Below are 17,737 nucleotides of genomic sequence, written 5' to 3'. Positions count from 1 at the left end.
TAAGAATTGTGACACTTAAATTTCTTTCCATTAAGAAATTGTGAGAGTTCCTGCTGTGACTGGTCTCCCTGACGCGTCTGATTGTCCTCCGCCCGGAGGGCTGGGAGCGGGCGGTCAGCCGGCCCTACCTATCCTGGTCTGACCTTGTTGGGGAGTGTCCCCTTCCCTTGTCACTTGTTGAGAAGAGCAAGGGGGCTTAAGACCCTGACATCTGGTGCCCAACATGGGGCCCCTCAAGGCTGATCCGCAGCCAAAACAAAGAGGCAGCTTCGAAACCAAAAGTACCGGCAGATCGGGTCAAGCGAGTTCCAAGGTAAGGGCATCCCTGAAAAGATGGGGCAAACACACACCACACATGGTGACCCTGCACTCTCAGCTCTTAGACTCATGCTGAAGAGTAGCTGCCTTGAGTGGTCTGATACACAGGTGGAAAAAGCCTGGGACACCTTTACATGGGTGGCCCCTTGGCTTCCCGCCGCTAATCTTTTTGACTGGTCCACATGGGATCGTGTAGAACAACTTGTTAGGAAGAGGGAAATCAGTTTAGGGGAGAGTCCCCCATTAGGAGTCTGCCCTACATTATCTGCCCTTAAGGCCTGCTTCTCTCCAGGACCACCCAAATGGGACTCCAAGTTTCTCCCCAAAGAGTCGCTGTCTAAAGAACCGCCAACTCCTCCCATTGCATCTCCTTCCAGAAACTTGCCACATAGTAAACAACCTTGGGAGACCTTTAATGAGGAACCCAATCCATCTCCATCCACTCCTCCCAAGGTTGAGGAACCACGAGGGCAACCAGCCTCTACACATAGAGAGGGCCCACTACCGCCCCAGGGAGGCTCATTGCTGCCATTTTGTATTCTAGGGCCACATCAGACTCCAATGAAAGCCCTCACCCTCCTCCTTCTGGATGGCGGGAAATCTTCCCAGTGACCATTTTATGATACTGGGCAAGAACTCACAGACTCTAACCTCCCCACTCCCTGTATGACCTTCCTGGTAAATGTTAAAATGTTAGTTTGGGAAGGAATAACTTCAGATCACAAATTGGCCTGTGCAGGGATGAAAAATCGCTCCATGGGAAGGTGGATTGTGGCTACCAAAGATATTGGCACACAGCTTCCGCAAGCGAGCGGGCAGATGGAAAGGGATTCCTTATCTTCAAGTCTCTTCTTTCTTGCGCTTCTCTGCTCTTCCTGCAAACTCCTTCTCCCCCTCTTAATTCCTCCTCCTCCTCCAACTTTGCCCCACCCAGCCCACCTAGTCCTCCTGCCATGAGGTCCCACATACACCAGTGTGGAGGGAGTAACCAGCCCAACCATCAGTGGCATGTCCTAGTAAGGAGTATGATATAGTAGCCCCATTCCCCACAAGTATTGGGAGATAATTGATTACTAACCAGGAATAAGGGTTAAAATGCCCTAGGCATCAAGTTTCTGCTAGAACATTTTAGTCCCTTTCAGATCCTGATCTCAGTCAAGGTATACATTGAAATGTAAATGGAGGAAGCTAGAAGACTCAGTAGGAGACCGGTCTCAAATGCAAGAAAAAAAAAAAAAAAGAGAGCAAAAAGAGTCTTACCTGAACTCCAGCAAAAGTGAATTTTATGGTACTTTACTAAAGTACTTAACAGCCATATCATTTTTCCAGGACTCTTGTTTTTTTTTAATTCTACATTTTTTTTTGAACTCATAACTTTTTTGATCAGTTCTATTTTTTTTATTTAACTAGAGTTTTTGAACATCTGTTACATTGCAATGGAGATTCACCTATAAAGTTTCAAGGTCTTTGATTTTGTGTTATGTGTATGTCATGCTGTCTGATGTCATGTTTTGTCTGTGTCAAAACTAAGCGCTCCTAAAATTAAAATTTAGAAATGGATCCAAATACTTTTAATTCACGTGATTTAAAAAGGTTCAATTTATATTGGATAAAATAATAGAAGTAAAATGTCTTGAAAATAACTCGCAAGTCTCTAGGTGGTCAAACTAATAAAATGTTGATGTTAATAAAATATCTAACATCAATTTTTCTAGGACTTTCCTTTAACAAGAAAAAGATGGCAAATACTGTTTAGGACACTTGTCTGATATTTTGTTTTTTATAAAATAAGTGAATTAGAGTTGACATGCATGGTATTACTCAAATGTGTAGAGAAAATTGTTTTGTGTCATCACTAAACTAAAAACAAGGTTACTAAGAGTTATGTCGTAACAGGTACAATTCTATACACAAAGGGTTCTAAAAGTTTCAACTGTGTTTCAATTAGAGTACTATAAATAACAGAATATTTAATCTTGTTAAAATAGAGTAATTTATCTAAATTCAGAAATTTCATAAGAGTTGTTTCAGAATGTGAACAAAAAGGGGTCAACAGGAAAGAGAAAATAAAAGGTTCTGGGTATGGAAATATATTTAGTAAAAGGGAAAAGGAAATGTTTCTTGATAAGAAAGTGCTTGTGTGATGAAATACATGAAGGTCTAAGTAAGTGCTAAGAAAGTCTATGTAAGTAAAGGGCAAATTTCAACAAGTTTGCATATAACTAAGTAGGTTGTATGTATGTGAAACAGTTAAAGCTATTTAAGGTTTTTCCTAAGGTGAAATACTAATGTTCTAATATAAACCAAAGTTTAATCTATATGGTAAAATGACATGGTAAAATAACAAGGATTTCTTAGAAACACTAATTTACTCTTAACTTTGTGTCTATTAAGTTTTATTCTTTAGAACAATTAGTCTTAAAAATTGGGGTATACAATTATGGTTAAACAACTGTTAGAGTATTGCACTATGTTACAGAGTCTAAATTTTTCTTTAAAAAACTAAATTTGGTAAGATAAAAATGTCAAGGTAATTGTGAAATGGTCACTCTTTGTATATTAAATGTGTTCATATTTTCCAGGTATACAAGTTTTTAAAGCAGGGAATTTAACAAGCTGCTATTCTCCAGATTAAACTTGTCTGTAATGGTAATTTTAAACTTATAAAGGGTAAATTTTATTGGGGATTTATTTCTATCATTTAATGTCCTATTATAGGACCTGTTATCAATAGGGTATATATAAAATTTGTTACTTTTTACACTGAGAAAATTTTAAGTGTAAATATATTTCTAAAGGTTAGAGCCTGATTTGTTTAAAGGTTAATATTGTGAAACATAAAAACATTTTGCCACACAAAAGGAAAGTTAAAAGCTCTCTCAGCCTTTCTTTAATTCATGTTTTAGATATATTAAATTGTGTTAACTAATGTTCATGTAGACTCAGGGGTCTACATGTAAACTGCTTAAAATGACATTTAAGAAAGAGTGTAATGCGCAATAGCAAAAATGGGACAACAGTGATTAAGTTTAGGGTCTCTGACCTCATGACTATGGACAGTGGTCTTCCTTGAGAGCTACACAGAGCTCCTAACATTGCACTTTGCAGCTCTACCATCTTAGATCTACAGGCTCAACTTGATTCCTTGGCTGCTGTAGTCCTGCAAAATCATCATGGTTTGGATCTTCTAATGGTGAAGGAAGGAGGGCATTGCCTGTTCCTTGGTGAAGAGTGCTGTTTCTACTCCAACCACTCTGGCATTGTACAAGATAAAATCAAAAACCTACAGGAAGATTGGAACATCGTAGGAGCGAACTGCACTCGATTTCCTCTGGACTGGGTTACATGGGTGGCTCCCCTACCTCCTCCCGCTTATAGGACTGCTAATCACCATTATCCTTGTGTTCACCTTTGGGTCTTGCATAATCAATAAGCTTATCCATTTACTGAAAAGCCAGGCTAAGTCTGTACAGCTCATGGTGGTCCGACAGCATTATACCGCCATTCATGATGATGATTGGGAGCCCTATGGGATCATGGATCACTCATATCAAGACACTGGAATCTAAGTGTCTCTCCTTAAGCCCTGCTCCTCCTGAGGGGCCCACCTGAAGTGCTAAGGTGGTAATCAATGACGGGTAAGATCCTCAGATCCTCAGAGGAGGACAACCTAAGATAGGCACACCTTCGAGTAAGGCGGACCCCCAAACTGCTAGGGTGATGGTCCATGACAGGTAAGACCCTCCCAGGGGCAACCTAAGACAGACACACCCTTAATATAAAACAAAAAAAGGGTGATATGTTGGGACTAATGACATGTAAACTAACTCAGGCTGACACCTTACTTCCTGGTGGGTGAGCAGGATCAGGGCCTCAAAGGCAGTTTCAAGGATTGGTGACGATGAATTGGACCACCATCAGGGATTGGTTAAGAACACATCCGCCAACGTGATCAGCTCGTGCTTGCCATATAGTCCTATGGAACTCTCACCTGCATGAACCTCCCATGCCTTGCTGACCTTTAAGCTGAATGGTTCCCGCCTAGCCCCCACCCTACATAAAAGCTGTGTGACTTCCTCAATAAACGAGTTCCTGCTGTGACTGGTATAAAAAAAAATTGTGAAAAATTTGGAAGATTAAAACTAAAATAAATCTCTATAGTGACCTATTCCTCTTTTATTTTGTATCTGGATATGGTCTGTGATGTGGTAGAGATTTCATGTGTCACCCCTTGTTTCAAATTTTTGGGCTTGTGATCAAGTTTGTCACATATTTGTTAAATATTCTAAAGCATTTCTTAATGTATATAGTTTTGGTTTACAACTCCTTCTTGATTGTGAAATCTTTGAAAGCAAGTGATGTTTTATTTATTTGAGTTCCCTCAACAAAGACTTTTATGTCTGGTATTAAAGGCATTCATACTTCAAAACATTAAAAGAAAAAGTATGTACTGTTCATGTTTTACATGTTTCAGCTAGACTTCCTACACTGCCATTATTTTAACTCCCTAATGGAAATTCATCTTAAGATGGAAATATTAAAGCTTTAAGATTCTAAAAATCTTGGCTTTCTAGGAAGAAAGGATATTTACATTTTCAATTAACTCTCTATAAAAAATAGATCCTGGCTTACATTTTTTTTGTTGTTGTTTAGAAGAGACGTACTTTTAAACAGAATGATATTATTTATGTTTTTTCTTTTGCTCAGAGATACTGTATCTTATGGATGAATTCTCCTAACTAAAATTGAGAGTTTTTTTAATAGTATTTACAAATTTTAATAATTTAACTGGTTCATTTGTAAATTATACCCATCAAAAATGAAAAGCAAATTCACACTTACTAGTGCTAAAAAGGGTTAATTTCTGAAAGGTTTAGAGAATATTATATGAAGAATAAAGACATATATCAATGAAAATGTATTACATTTTCAATCATACATTTATTTCAAAATGCCTATACACATATTACACATGCATATGAAGAAAAAAATTATAATGAGCTGTTTCATTTTAGTTTAAAATCTCAGTCTATTTTCTTTAACTCTATAACAAACGTGGACACAGCCTAATTGATTTGGTTTCTTTATGTTTTTATGTATCACATTTGATTTTTATCTCAATCATTTGGGATTGCTGTAATACACAAAAAGAATTGCTTAGTTGACAGCTAAGGAATAGATTCAAAGGAAAATTATATGCATAAATGTAACTGTAAATGGAAGAAAATCAGTACTCAAAAACAGAATCTGTCAAAAATTTTTCTGTTACAATTCTAATCAAGTTCAGCCCCTCAAATATTCCTTTTAAAGTGTACTTTGCTATCATAAAACACTCACATGAAATATGAGGTAGAATTCCAAGTATAGTTCATGACATTTTTTATTCATGATAATCCTATCATTTCTTTATGCTATTCCAAATGTCATTACCATAATCTCTTAAATATTTTTGCTTTTAGCTTCCTATAATATCTTGGTATACCAAGTGAAGAACATTTCAAACAAAAGGACATTTTCCACTTTATGATTAGAGGAGAAATTGAGTTTCAAATTGATTCTCCTGATGTATTCATATATTTTTGTAGGTTTGAATTATATAAAGTATTAAACTTTCCTCTCTTTTAAAAATATATTTTGAATGGCAGTATTTTTAACCTATCTCAACATGAATTCTCTTCTAAACTAGCTGACATTATTATTTCTGCATTTCAAGCTTTGATTTATCACTCTTTTATTTGCTAAAAGGGTTTTATATGCTTTGATCTGGTTTTGCCTATTAAATGGAGAACTTAGTCTTTTAATTTACCATTTTTCACTTGATTCCTCCACTTCATTATTATTCCACTTTCTGTCATCTCTTTATCTCTCAATAAGCTGTATTTCCTCTCTTATGTTTTCAGGAGGACAGAGGAGCATACATTTTTTGTGTCAATAAAATTTTTGTGTCTGAAAAAATTAATTCTTAAGGGGTAATTTCTATTATCATTAAATTAGTTAGCAACTGGCCTTGAATAATTGGTCATTTCAGTTTTAAGAACATACCAGAGAAACATAATTTATTCTGTTCCTTTTATATTTGAAAGACTTTTCCTAATTTATTCTGTTCCTTTTTTTAGAAGATTTTTTTACTGAGTCAGCTAAATTAGTATGTAATAGAGTTGAAAAGTTTTTCCTAGCTATATGAGAGATAGGAAATACACAAACAAAATGAGGGTAATATAAGTAGAAATATATTTATACAGTCTATGTTAAGCTATATACCACTAATATGTAATATATAAAATAGTAACATTTGAAAAAGATTAATATATTTCAATACTAAGATAGTTTGATGGAATATTTATAGGTCCATATCAGTATAGTTGGGCCCTATACCTCCCAATATATTTATAAAATAGATATAGTTTTACTATTATTTTGTTTTTACCAAATCTATGCTTATTTATAAGTTACACAGAACAGTAGATAATTTTATTGGGGTAATCACCTGATATGCCAATTTAATAAATACAGATGTGAGAAATAGAAAAACATCAAACTTTATTATTAAAAACTTTCTTTGGTAAATATCAATAATATGACGAATCTTAGCAAGACTATTAAAGGGCTATTTAAGTATTGCACAAATTAGCCTATTCACAATTAAAAATAATTGTATATACTGAGTGGTTTTAATTCATTTGTGCACACATACATACAACAATATATTTAAAATATCAGGTAAACAATGATTTTGAAGAAAAATAAAATTTGATGAAATTGACTCAATAAGTAACAAAAATTTTCAATTATTCAAAATTGTATCACAGGAATTAAAAGATACTTAAATTTACATCTCTTTTAAAAGTCATTGGTTCCCTCTATTATATGTATAGTTTTACCATATACTCAGTGATAGGACACTTCCCCAACCTTTATGTAACACTGTATAATTATGAAGACAAAAAAAAAAAGATAAGACATGATTGTCACCTTTGATTCTGCCTATGAATAGAAGTGGAAAGGTCTACATAAAGAATCAGAAAATCATATCCCACTGAGTACTTAGTTTCTTACAGCTCTTCATTTTTCATCTCCACATATTATTTTCAGTACATGACAAAATCATTGATTAAATTTCAAAGTCTTTCCTACATAAAGACTTAGAAACCTAAAAATAGAAGAAATACTTCATAGAAATTTATTGTTAGAAATAAAATAAATTCAAAGATGCATTATGGAAATAAAAATTTCTATTAATGTCAAAAACATGAACCACTACTGTTCACCATGCTTGCTAAGTTTGGCTATTCATCTTAGACTAGGCTTTAAGTGGAAAATAGAAAATGCAAATAAATAAATAAAAGACCTAAAATCTAAAAAAAGCAAAACATAATAGAATTTTAAAACAAGATAACATAATATAGCTTGAACATACAAGAAAACAAGTTTCAAAATATGACATATTAACAGCATTCGGTACTTTACATTCCTATCAACGTAAGAAGTCCATTTTCTGTATAATATTACTTAAATTTGAAGATTTCAGATGAAAGAGAGCAAATCACACCTCACAAGAAAGTTGCCTTATGGAGAGTCATCAGAAAATCTTACAATCTCTTAAACTTGAATTTCATTTTAGGATTTTTTAGAAAATGAAGCAACTTATTCTCAAAAAGAGAAAAGAACAAGAAAATATTCATGGAATGAAAAATTACAGAAATGAATGTGGTAAAATATGGAATCCCACTTCCACTGAAACTGATTCTGCTCCCATTAAGTAACTGGTAAATATTCTCCAGCATGAATGGATTAAACTATAAATTCCAAAAATATATGTAAAAAATGACAAAATAACAAATCTCAGAGAAATTGTAGCTCATAAATTTTACATCAAAATCTCTTTAATTTAAAGAAAAAGAGCAATAGGATAAATTTGAAATGCTGGTTGCTGTCCTCCAACCCCAGTGTGTTTGCTAGGTAGGTGGGTAGAGAGATGCAAAGAATGACAGACATTCTCCTACTTGCTTCCTCGCTTTTTATTTCTCTCAAAACAAATATTGGGGAGGAAAACAGGGTTATATCAGTGCATATTGTCATGTTTCAATTCATATTTGATCATTTAATATTTTTGCACCAAATTATTATCATGGTAGCGAGAAAGTGTTTTTATGAAAGTATTACTAGTAGTAATGAGAGTTAAATACAAATATTAAAAAGTTTTTGGCTTAAGGTAGCAGAAAACTTGCATTTTGTTTCTTTATTCAAGCAGATCAAAAGCACTTTGCTAAAATATTCTTACCTTTTAGGCATGGTAGACAAAAAGTGTTTTATAGTTCTTTACTTTTATGTGTTTGATCTCTAAATATTCTGCTTCATTTTCTAAATTTTCCCTGAATCAGGATCTAGAGAGAACCAGATGTTCTTTCTGCCTTATTGGTGATTTAATATTTTTTTTTTCTTTTACCATAACTATATGCTCAGATCACATGGGTGATTGCTAAAAAAAAAAATTAGATATTGACCCAGACTGCCAGATTATTTTATTTCAGCTTTGCTGGTGCTCTTGGGGGAAGGTGGCACCTAAGTGGACAGCCAACAGCCCCTAGTCGAGAACTCAGAGTTTACTTTCTACTGTTGGTGGAGGAAGAAGAGGCAATCTGGACCTATTGGAACTGGGATTTGGTCTTATCAGTTCTGTGTTTACCAGAGGTGTTGAGTGATAGATGAGTCATTCTGTGGCATTCACTGGTGCTGTTCCTGCCACTGGGTATAGGTGGTGGTAGATGGGTCCCCTGGTTAGGTCTCTATTGACCTTATTCCTAGTTGCTTGTCCAGAGGCAGACTCCTGTGTGTGTGTGTGTGTGTGTGTGTGTGTGTGTGTGTGTGTGTTTCCAATGCTCAGATGCTGGTTGGCAGGTCTGAGTGGCAGATCTGTCTAGTGTCCAGATTGGGGTTGCAGGGAATAAAAGTAAACATCAAAAAATTTAGGCTTTGGGCTTTGGTCAGGGCATGGTCGAGAGACAGTCCTGCCAGAAGCAAATCAGTCTCCAGGGGTGATACTTTCTTTTAAATATTACAGTGGGCAGTAGTAAAGCTAGACTATTAACAGTCATAGGCAATAATATTTGTCATTGTTTCATAAAAATAGGAATATATTAAATATAAATTTCTGACCAGTACTAATTTTTTTAACTAGTTCCTTAATAAAAATTCTCATGAAATGCACAGTTCTTATTCTTCCGTCTTTTGGCTGCTTAAAGACAAATTAACTAAAACTATATTGTATATCACACTAAGAGGAAAGTTTATTGCATTGAGCTCCTTCGTTAAAAGAATAAAACAGCAACAAATAAATAACCTAACATTACATCTCAAAGCTCTAGAAAAAGAACAAAGCAACACCAAAAGCAGAAGATAGGAAACAATTAAAATGAAAAAAAGAAAGAATTCAAAAAACTGACAAAACAAAAAGTTGACTCTTTGGAAACATAAATAAAACTGATAAACCACTAGCCATGCTAATGAAGAGAGAGAGAGAGAGAACTCAAATTACTAAAATACATGATAAAAAAAGGAAATATCAGAGTGAATACTAATAAAATACAGAAGAAAATTAGAAACTATTTTGAATATTTATACTCCAATAAAATAAAAAATCTTACAGACATCGATGAATTTATAGAGACATATGACCAATCCAAACTGAATCAAGAAGTACATAATTTATACAAATAAATTTTAAGCAATGAAATAGAAGATGCAATCAAAAACATACCAATCAAGAAAAGCCCAGAACCAGACAGATTTTTAGCCAAATTCTACATGAAATTTAAAGAAGAATTAACACCAACACTCCTCAAAGTATTGTATGAAATAGAAAAGGAGGGGACCCTTCAAACTCATTCTATGAGGCTAATATCACCCTGATACAAAAACCAAAGACACATCCAAGAAAGAAAACTTCAGAACAATATCCCTGATGAACATAGATGCAAATTTCTTAATAAAATCCTGTGAAATCACATACTAAAACTTATTAAAAAGATAGTGCTCCATGATCAAGTTGAGTTCATCCCAGAGATGCAAGGTTGGTTCAACATATGGAAGTCAATAAATGTAATTCATCATATCAATAGACTTAAAGACAAGAATCATATGATCATCTAAATACATGCAGAAAAAGCATTTGACAAAATACTGCACCCCTTCATGTTCAAAACACTAGAAAAATTTGTCTTAGTAGGAACATATGTCAACATTTTAAAAGCTATAACATGCTAAATCTAAGCCCAACACCATTCTAAATGGAGGAAAATTGAAAGCATTTCCTCAAAACTTCAGTCCTCTATCACTATTCCTATTCAACACCATCCTTGAAACTCTAACAGGAGAAATTAGACAGGAGAATGAAATTAAAGGGATACAAATAGGAAAATAAGCACTCAAACTATCACTATTTGCTGATATGATTGTATATGTAGAAGATCTAAAAAATTCCACCAGAATACTTCTACAACTGATAAATGAATTCAGCGAAGTAGCAGGATATAAAATCAACACCCATAAATCAAATGCTTTCCTACATATCAGTGATGAATCTACTGCAAGAGAAATTAGGAAAACTATCCCAGTTGCAATAGCCTCAAAAAATAATAAAATAAAATACTTGGGAATAAATCTAAGTAAAGAGGTGAAAGAACTCTACAATGAAAACTACAGACCAGTAAAGAAAAGAATTGGGGCTGGGGAGATAGCTCAGTTGGTAGAGTGCTTACCTTGCAAGCACAAGGCCCTGGGTTTGATCCCTAGCACCGCCAAAAAAAAAAAAAAAAAAAAAAAAGAATTGAAGAAGACTTTAGAAGATAGAAAGACTTCCTATGCTCCTGGATAGGCAGAATTAATATTGTCAAAAAGGCCATACTACCAGAAGCATTAGAAGATTTAATGCATTTCCTATGAAAATACCAATGACATTCTTAATAGAACTAGAAAAAGCAATCATAAAATTCATTTGGAAAAATAAGATACTGGAATAGCCAAAGCAGTCTTAGCAAGAAAAGTGAAGCAGGAGGCATCATAATACCAGACCTCAAACCATACTACTGAGCCATAATAACAAAAATGGCATGGTATTGGCACCAAAACAGACAAATAGACCAATGGTTCAGTATAGAAGACACAGAGAAAAATCTACATAAATTCAGTTATCTTATACTTGACAAATGCACCAAAAATATTCACTGGAGAAAAGAAAGCCTATTCAACAAATGGTACTGGGAGAATTGAAAATCCATCTGTAAGAAAATAAAATTAAATCCTTATCTCTCACCCTGGGCAAAACTCAACTCAAAGTGGATCAAAGACCTAGGCACTAGAAAAAAGACTCTACACTAATAGAAGAAAAAGTAGAGTCAAATCTTCACCAAGTTGGCCTTGGATCTGACTTCCTTAATAAGATTCCTAAAGCACAAGAAGTAAAATCAAGAATCAATAAATGGGATGGCATCAAACTGAAAGGCTGCTTCTCTGCAGAGGAAACAATCAATAACATAAAGAAAGAGCCTACGAAATGGGAGAAACATTTTATCACATGTATCTCAGAGTATTAATCTCCAGAATATGTAAACAAATAAAAAAAACTTACCACCACAAAAACCCAAATAACCCAATCAATAAATGGTCTAAGGAATGGAACAGACACTTCATAGAAAAAATATAATTGATCAACAATTATATGAAAATAATGTTCAACATCTCTAGCAATTAGAGAAATGCAAATCAAAATTATACTGAGATTCCATCTCACTCCAGTCAGAATGGCAATTACCAAGAATATAAGCAACAATAAATGTTGGTAAGGATGTGTGGAAAAAGGTCCACTCATACACTGCTGGTGGGACTGCAAATTGGTGCAACCATTATGGAAAACACTATGGAGATTCCTCAGAAAACTTGGAATGGAACAACAATTTGACCCAGCCAACCCACTCCTCAGTTATACCCAAAGAAATTAAAATCCGCATACTACAATGAAGCAGCCACTTCAATGTTTATAGCAGCTCAACTCAAAATTGCTGACTTGTGGAACCAACTTAGGTGTCCTTCAGTAGATGAATGGATAAAGAAAATGTGGTACATATACAAAATGGAATATTAATCAGCCTTAAAGAAGAAAGAAATTATGGCATTGACCAGTAAATGGATGGAACTGGTGAATATCATACTAAGTGAAATAAGCCAATCCCCAAAAGCCAAAGGCTAAATATTTTCTCTGATATGTTAATGCTAATTCATAATAAGGGGGAGGGGGCACAGCTAGGGAAGAATGGGAATTGCTTTAGATTAGGTAGATGGAAGTGAAGGGAGAAAAAGAGATATAGGGGAAGGAAGGATCTTAGAATAGATCAGGCATTATTACCCTATGTATATACATATGACTGCATGATCGAAATGATTCTATATCATGTACAACCAGAAGAATGAGAAATTATACTTCATATTTTAAAAAAAAAAACTATATTCTTGGACTTATAAAATATGGAAATGGAACATTTGCAAATAAAATCACAGAGAACCCAGTTGAGAGCAAAACTATTTTGGAGTAAGGAAATGATACTAGGTAGTAGAGTGAATACACTAAAATAGGTGAAAAGACCAGAAATACCCCCCTACAAGACATACACAGACACACATGTATACACAGAATATAAATATACAAACACATAAAGATCTACATACCTGTAGGTATGTAAATATAGTTACATAGCAAGTACTTTGACAGTCTGGAAGCAAAATAAGTCTTAAGGCTGCAGTTGTAGCTCAGTGGTAGAGCACTTGCCTAGCACTGGGTTCAATCCTCAGCACCACATAAAATAAGTGAATAAAAAAAAAAGGTTAAAAAAAGTCTATAATAACTTCAGATTTTAGTGGCATGTGGATGTATTAAGTTATGTGCATGCGTATACACACACACACACACACACACACACACACACACAAAGAGCCACCACTTGAGAAGACATTTAATAGTAATGTTTAGAGCAAGAAAGTATAGACAGTTTTGAAGAAGAGCTTGAAATATGTGGTTTTCTCCAATTACAGACCCCAAATTCCAGAGATCATATGGGGGCAATTCTGAGTATAGAGCTTCAGGGAAGGAAGTGTCTTAGTTTCAGGATAAGAGATGTGCAAATCCATTTGATGCAAAGGTTCCGAATAAAATGTGTTGTATGGTGAGAACAAAAATTCTTTAGTGATTGAAGAAGCAAGAATGTTGAGGGTATAATGATATATTTCCTGGTGACTTTTTAGAAAAAATCTGATGATTAGACTTATTCCTGAGATGGCCTTTCAGCAGATAATTGTGAAGGGAGAGTTTTGAGCAGAGGATGATTGAGAGACAGTCCTGCCAGAAGCAAATCAACTCCAGGGGTGAGACCTTCTTTTAAATATTGCAGTGGGCAGGATTAAAGCTAGACTATTAACAGTCATAGGCAGCAATTTTTGTCATTGTTTTATAAAAATAGGAATGTATTAAATAAAAAGTTCTGACCATCACTTATTTCTTTAACTAGTTTCTTAATGGAAATCCTCCCCGTTCTATGTAGTGATTAATCTCAGATTTAAATTACATTAATGTCCCTGCAATTAATTCAGTAGATTTGGTAATAATAAATATTCACTCTTTCATATGATATTTTACTTTTATTCGATTTCTTGGTACTGGAGATAGCTTTTTATATTTGCCACTTTAGGTTGTGCTTTTCTTTTTGAGGTGAAATCCTGGAAGTGGAATTATTGCACTTTCTGGGTCAAGGTTATCTTCAAGTTCATGTTAACACCTAACAACAGGTTGCTTTCTAAGTTGTATTGAATACTCTGTAGAAAATAGATGACTGCCAATACATCCCTCTTTCTAATCCCTACTGTTTATATATTAACATGCATTTTATTTTATTGTTTTCCCACTCAATTTTGATAAGTGAAAAGTTAATAACTACTTCACATTGACATTTTTGAATCCCATAAAGGTTGATACTCCCTGCATTTAATCAGTTACCTTCTAGATGTGCTCTTCTGTGAATTATGTTTTCTTTTTGGTACCTAAAATTGAGCCCAGGGGTGCTAAACCACTGAGCCACAACCCCAGCCCTTTTTATTTATTTATTTATTTTTTTATTTTGAGACAGGGTTTCCCTAAGTTGCTTAGGGTCTTGCCTAGTTGCTGTGGCTGGCTTTGAATTTGTGATCCTTCTGCCACAGCCTCCTGAGCGGCTGTGATTACAGACATGTGCTGCTATGCTTGGCTGTGAATTATGTTTTCAAGTAATTTGCATTTACAATATTTTGTTATAAAATTAGTTACCAATTTAAATGAGCATTTATTGATTCTAGATGAATAACATGCCATTTTTTTTATTAATATACTGTTATCATCCTCATAAGGGTATTTTCCAAGAAAGAAGCCATTTGCCAGATTTGATATTTCAGTCAGATTGTCAATTCAAGTACTTAACATGTGGCTATTGGTTATCATAGTGAGATCAGATGTAGAACATTTCCTGTACTCAGAGAATTCTAATGGATGACACTGGGCTATAAAATATGTATTTTTTGTGGTCTCTAATTGACTATATTATTATAAACTGGATTTTCTGGCTTGCTTATAAAACATTCTATTATCTGTATAATGTATGCATGATCTCCTAAATCTGATAAGTGCTACACTGTTTCATGTTTTTTTTTTTTTTGGTTTTGGTTTTGGTTTTTTGGTACCGGGGATTGAACTTAGGGGCACTCAACTACTAAGCCACATTTGCATTCAAATTTTTAACTCCTGGAATGGATGAAGTATGAAGAGTAGTCACATTTTAAAATTTCTTCTTCATATGGGAAAAACAATAAAATACTTCAGATAGAAAGGGACTATATATTAGTAGATGTTATGAGATATTCTATTATTTTCCATTGGTTTATTTATCTGTTCCTGAGTCAGTACTGAAATCTCCTTATTGAGAGATAAGAAACCTCTTCACTGTGGGTATACAATATGTTTTCAACATTTGACCTATTTGAAATAGGCCTGCTTTTATCGTCTATGCATTTAAAAATACTCTCAGAAAATATTCTTTCATAAAATTGCTAAACTCATTGTGTCAATCCCCAAAGGATAAGTAATTGGCATTTCATTTGGGATTACATTACCTTAACATATTTAACTTTGGGAATTGATTTGGCAGTTTTTTTATCCTGTAAGTCATTCATTTCTATAACAGTTCACAAAGGGAGAAAAATATCCTTATGCTAAAACACCTTTCAGATTTCTAACTCTGAAGTTTCCCCTTCGGTCCCCTTCACACTTTAAGAAGTGTGAAGTCCCATCACACTTCTTAAAGGTAACTTCTTATGAAGCAAACCCAGGGAAGAAGGCCGTGAGGTACAATCTCCATTTGAGAATCTTTGTATAAACCTGAGATGATCACATCCAAATAAATGTGGATGCTCAGAGAGGGTAGATGTTTGAAACCTATGTAGTTATGTCTAGTGTCACTCTGGATTTTCCAGAAAGGACTTAGAAACTGCCTAAAAAACCAGCTTTAGAAGGAGCCTCTTAAAAATGTTGAAGCACGCACACAGCTGGGTGTTCTGCCCAGGGCATGGAGGGTGGGACATAACTTCAGATAATTTGTCACAACAGAGAACATCAGGAGGAATATGTGACTGTTGAAGTTGGGGAAAACTAAATCATAAATTATGTCCATCATCCATTTAAGCTTTTGGAAGATAGAGTGTGATGGGCTGACAGATTTGGCTCCATAGAAATATTAGAGGCCAGGCTGTATGGGCAATGACTAAACAGACTCCATTTTGCTCTGAGACTCCATGTAATGTAGGAAATGAGCTTCCTCCATGGGAAAGCCCTGCCTCTGAATCCATCATCATTTACTTAGCGTGGCATGTTTAGCAATACAGAATGACAATTCTTATGTGATGAAAAATTGTTCTTTTGTGATTTCTATTTCTCCTAAACAATGCACCACATGAACGGTGACGTCAGCCACGATTGTGTGGATGTTAGTAACCATTCTTTAGTTTGTACCTAGGTAGGGTCATTTTGACCCACTTCTGCCTCTGCTGATGATTTCATGATGTTAGTCCGTAATTTCGAATTATAGCAACAGACACTTATGATCGATGTGAATTTTGGTATAAGAACACCTCCAACACTGTGGTCGGGGCTGCTCTCCCAATAGCCATTTTTGGGGCATTGTGTGAGACAGTCAGCCAACCAACTTGATAAAGACTCTCAAATTTGGACTTCTCAGTGGTCATCGGTCTCTTCTTAAATTGTGCCCCATTACAAGAGTACCCCAGAATCAAAAAACCACAGAGGACAGAGCTATGCATCATAAAAATCTGGAAGTCCTTTATAACACAGTCATAGGAAATTAGCACTATCATTTGAGAATAACAAGGTGGAAGGAAGGCAGGGAAATAGCACAGACTGACAGTTTTGAATTGGATAGGCATTGGATAGGAATAAAATAAGTTTCTTTCCCTTTGACAGATGGGTGGAGACTTAGGATAGTAATTCATTTAAAAATAAACGTTGTCTTTACCCATGCTGGTATAGTGCAAATAGTTATACTGATTGCATTGTCCTTGACATGTCAAATATAACACTAGTGAAAATTTACAAATAACAAAAAAAGAAAATTCCTGGTTGTTAGAAAAATTTTAAAGATCATGTGAATCAACATCAATTATATTGATTGTCTTGGTTGGTTCAAGAGATTCCAGACTTATGCCTCTTGTCTTAGAATACTTATTAATAGAAAAAATTTTAATATTAAAATATCCTGGATTGGTTGGATATCTATAAATAACTTGTATGAGAAAGTAAGGGAGCTATCTAAGAACAAGGATCACTAACAAAAGGTTCAGAAGGTAAAAGAAGTTTCTATAGGTTAACAAAGGAACAATTTGAGTATAAAGAAGAGTAACAGTGCAATTAATTGAAATGTTGAAATGCATAAATATTTTAGATTTATGTGTCTTTTATGGACTATTTTTTTCTTATGAATGAATGAATTTGGAATGTAATGTTTTTGCAATTCCCTAATAAAATGGACAACTAAATACTATGTATCTCTTGATTTAAAAAAGAATACTTTGGAAACACTCTTGCCTTGGGGGGTGGGGCTGGGTAGAGGACAGAGGGTTGGGGAAGCCCAAGAGCAAGCTGGAGGGAGTGAGCAACATTGTGATGTGAATATGGCCCCTAGAGTTTATGTTTTGGAAACATAATCCCCAACACAACAAGGTTAACAGGTGAGTTCTTTAAGAAGTGAACTGGTCATTGGTCTTATGAATGGATTAAGGCCATTAATCAGGGGAGTAAGTTTGTTCTTGCAGGATTCGTTCCTGATAAAGAGGG

At 34.6% G+C, this 17,737-nt stretch overlaps 1 pseudogene; it reads left to right on the top strand.

The window, feature by feature from the left end:
- The first annotated feature begins 223 nt into the window (after positions 1 to 223).
- LOC124986994 (elongation factor 1-alpha 1-like) overlaps positions 224 to 17,737 on the top strand; it is a 78,631-nt pseudogene continuing 61,117 nt past the window's right edge.

Source organism: Sciurus carolinensis, chromosome 6 (genome assembly GCF_902686445.1).
Source record: "Sciurus carolinensis chromosome 6, mSciCar1.2, whole genome shotgun sequence".
Classification (NCBI taxonomy): domain Eukaryota; kingdom Metazoa; phylum Chordata; class Mammalia; order Rodentia; family Sciuridae; genus Sciurus; species Sciurus carolinensis.
This window is presented reverse-complemented; position numbering and strand designations above follow the sequence as displayed.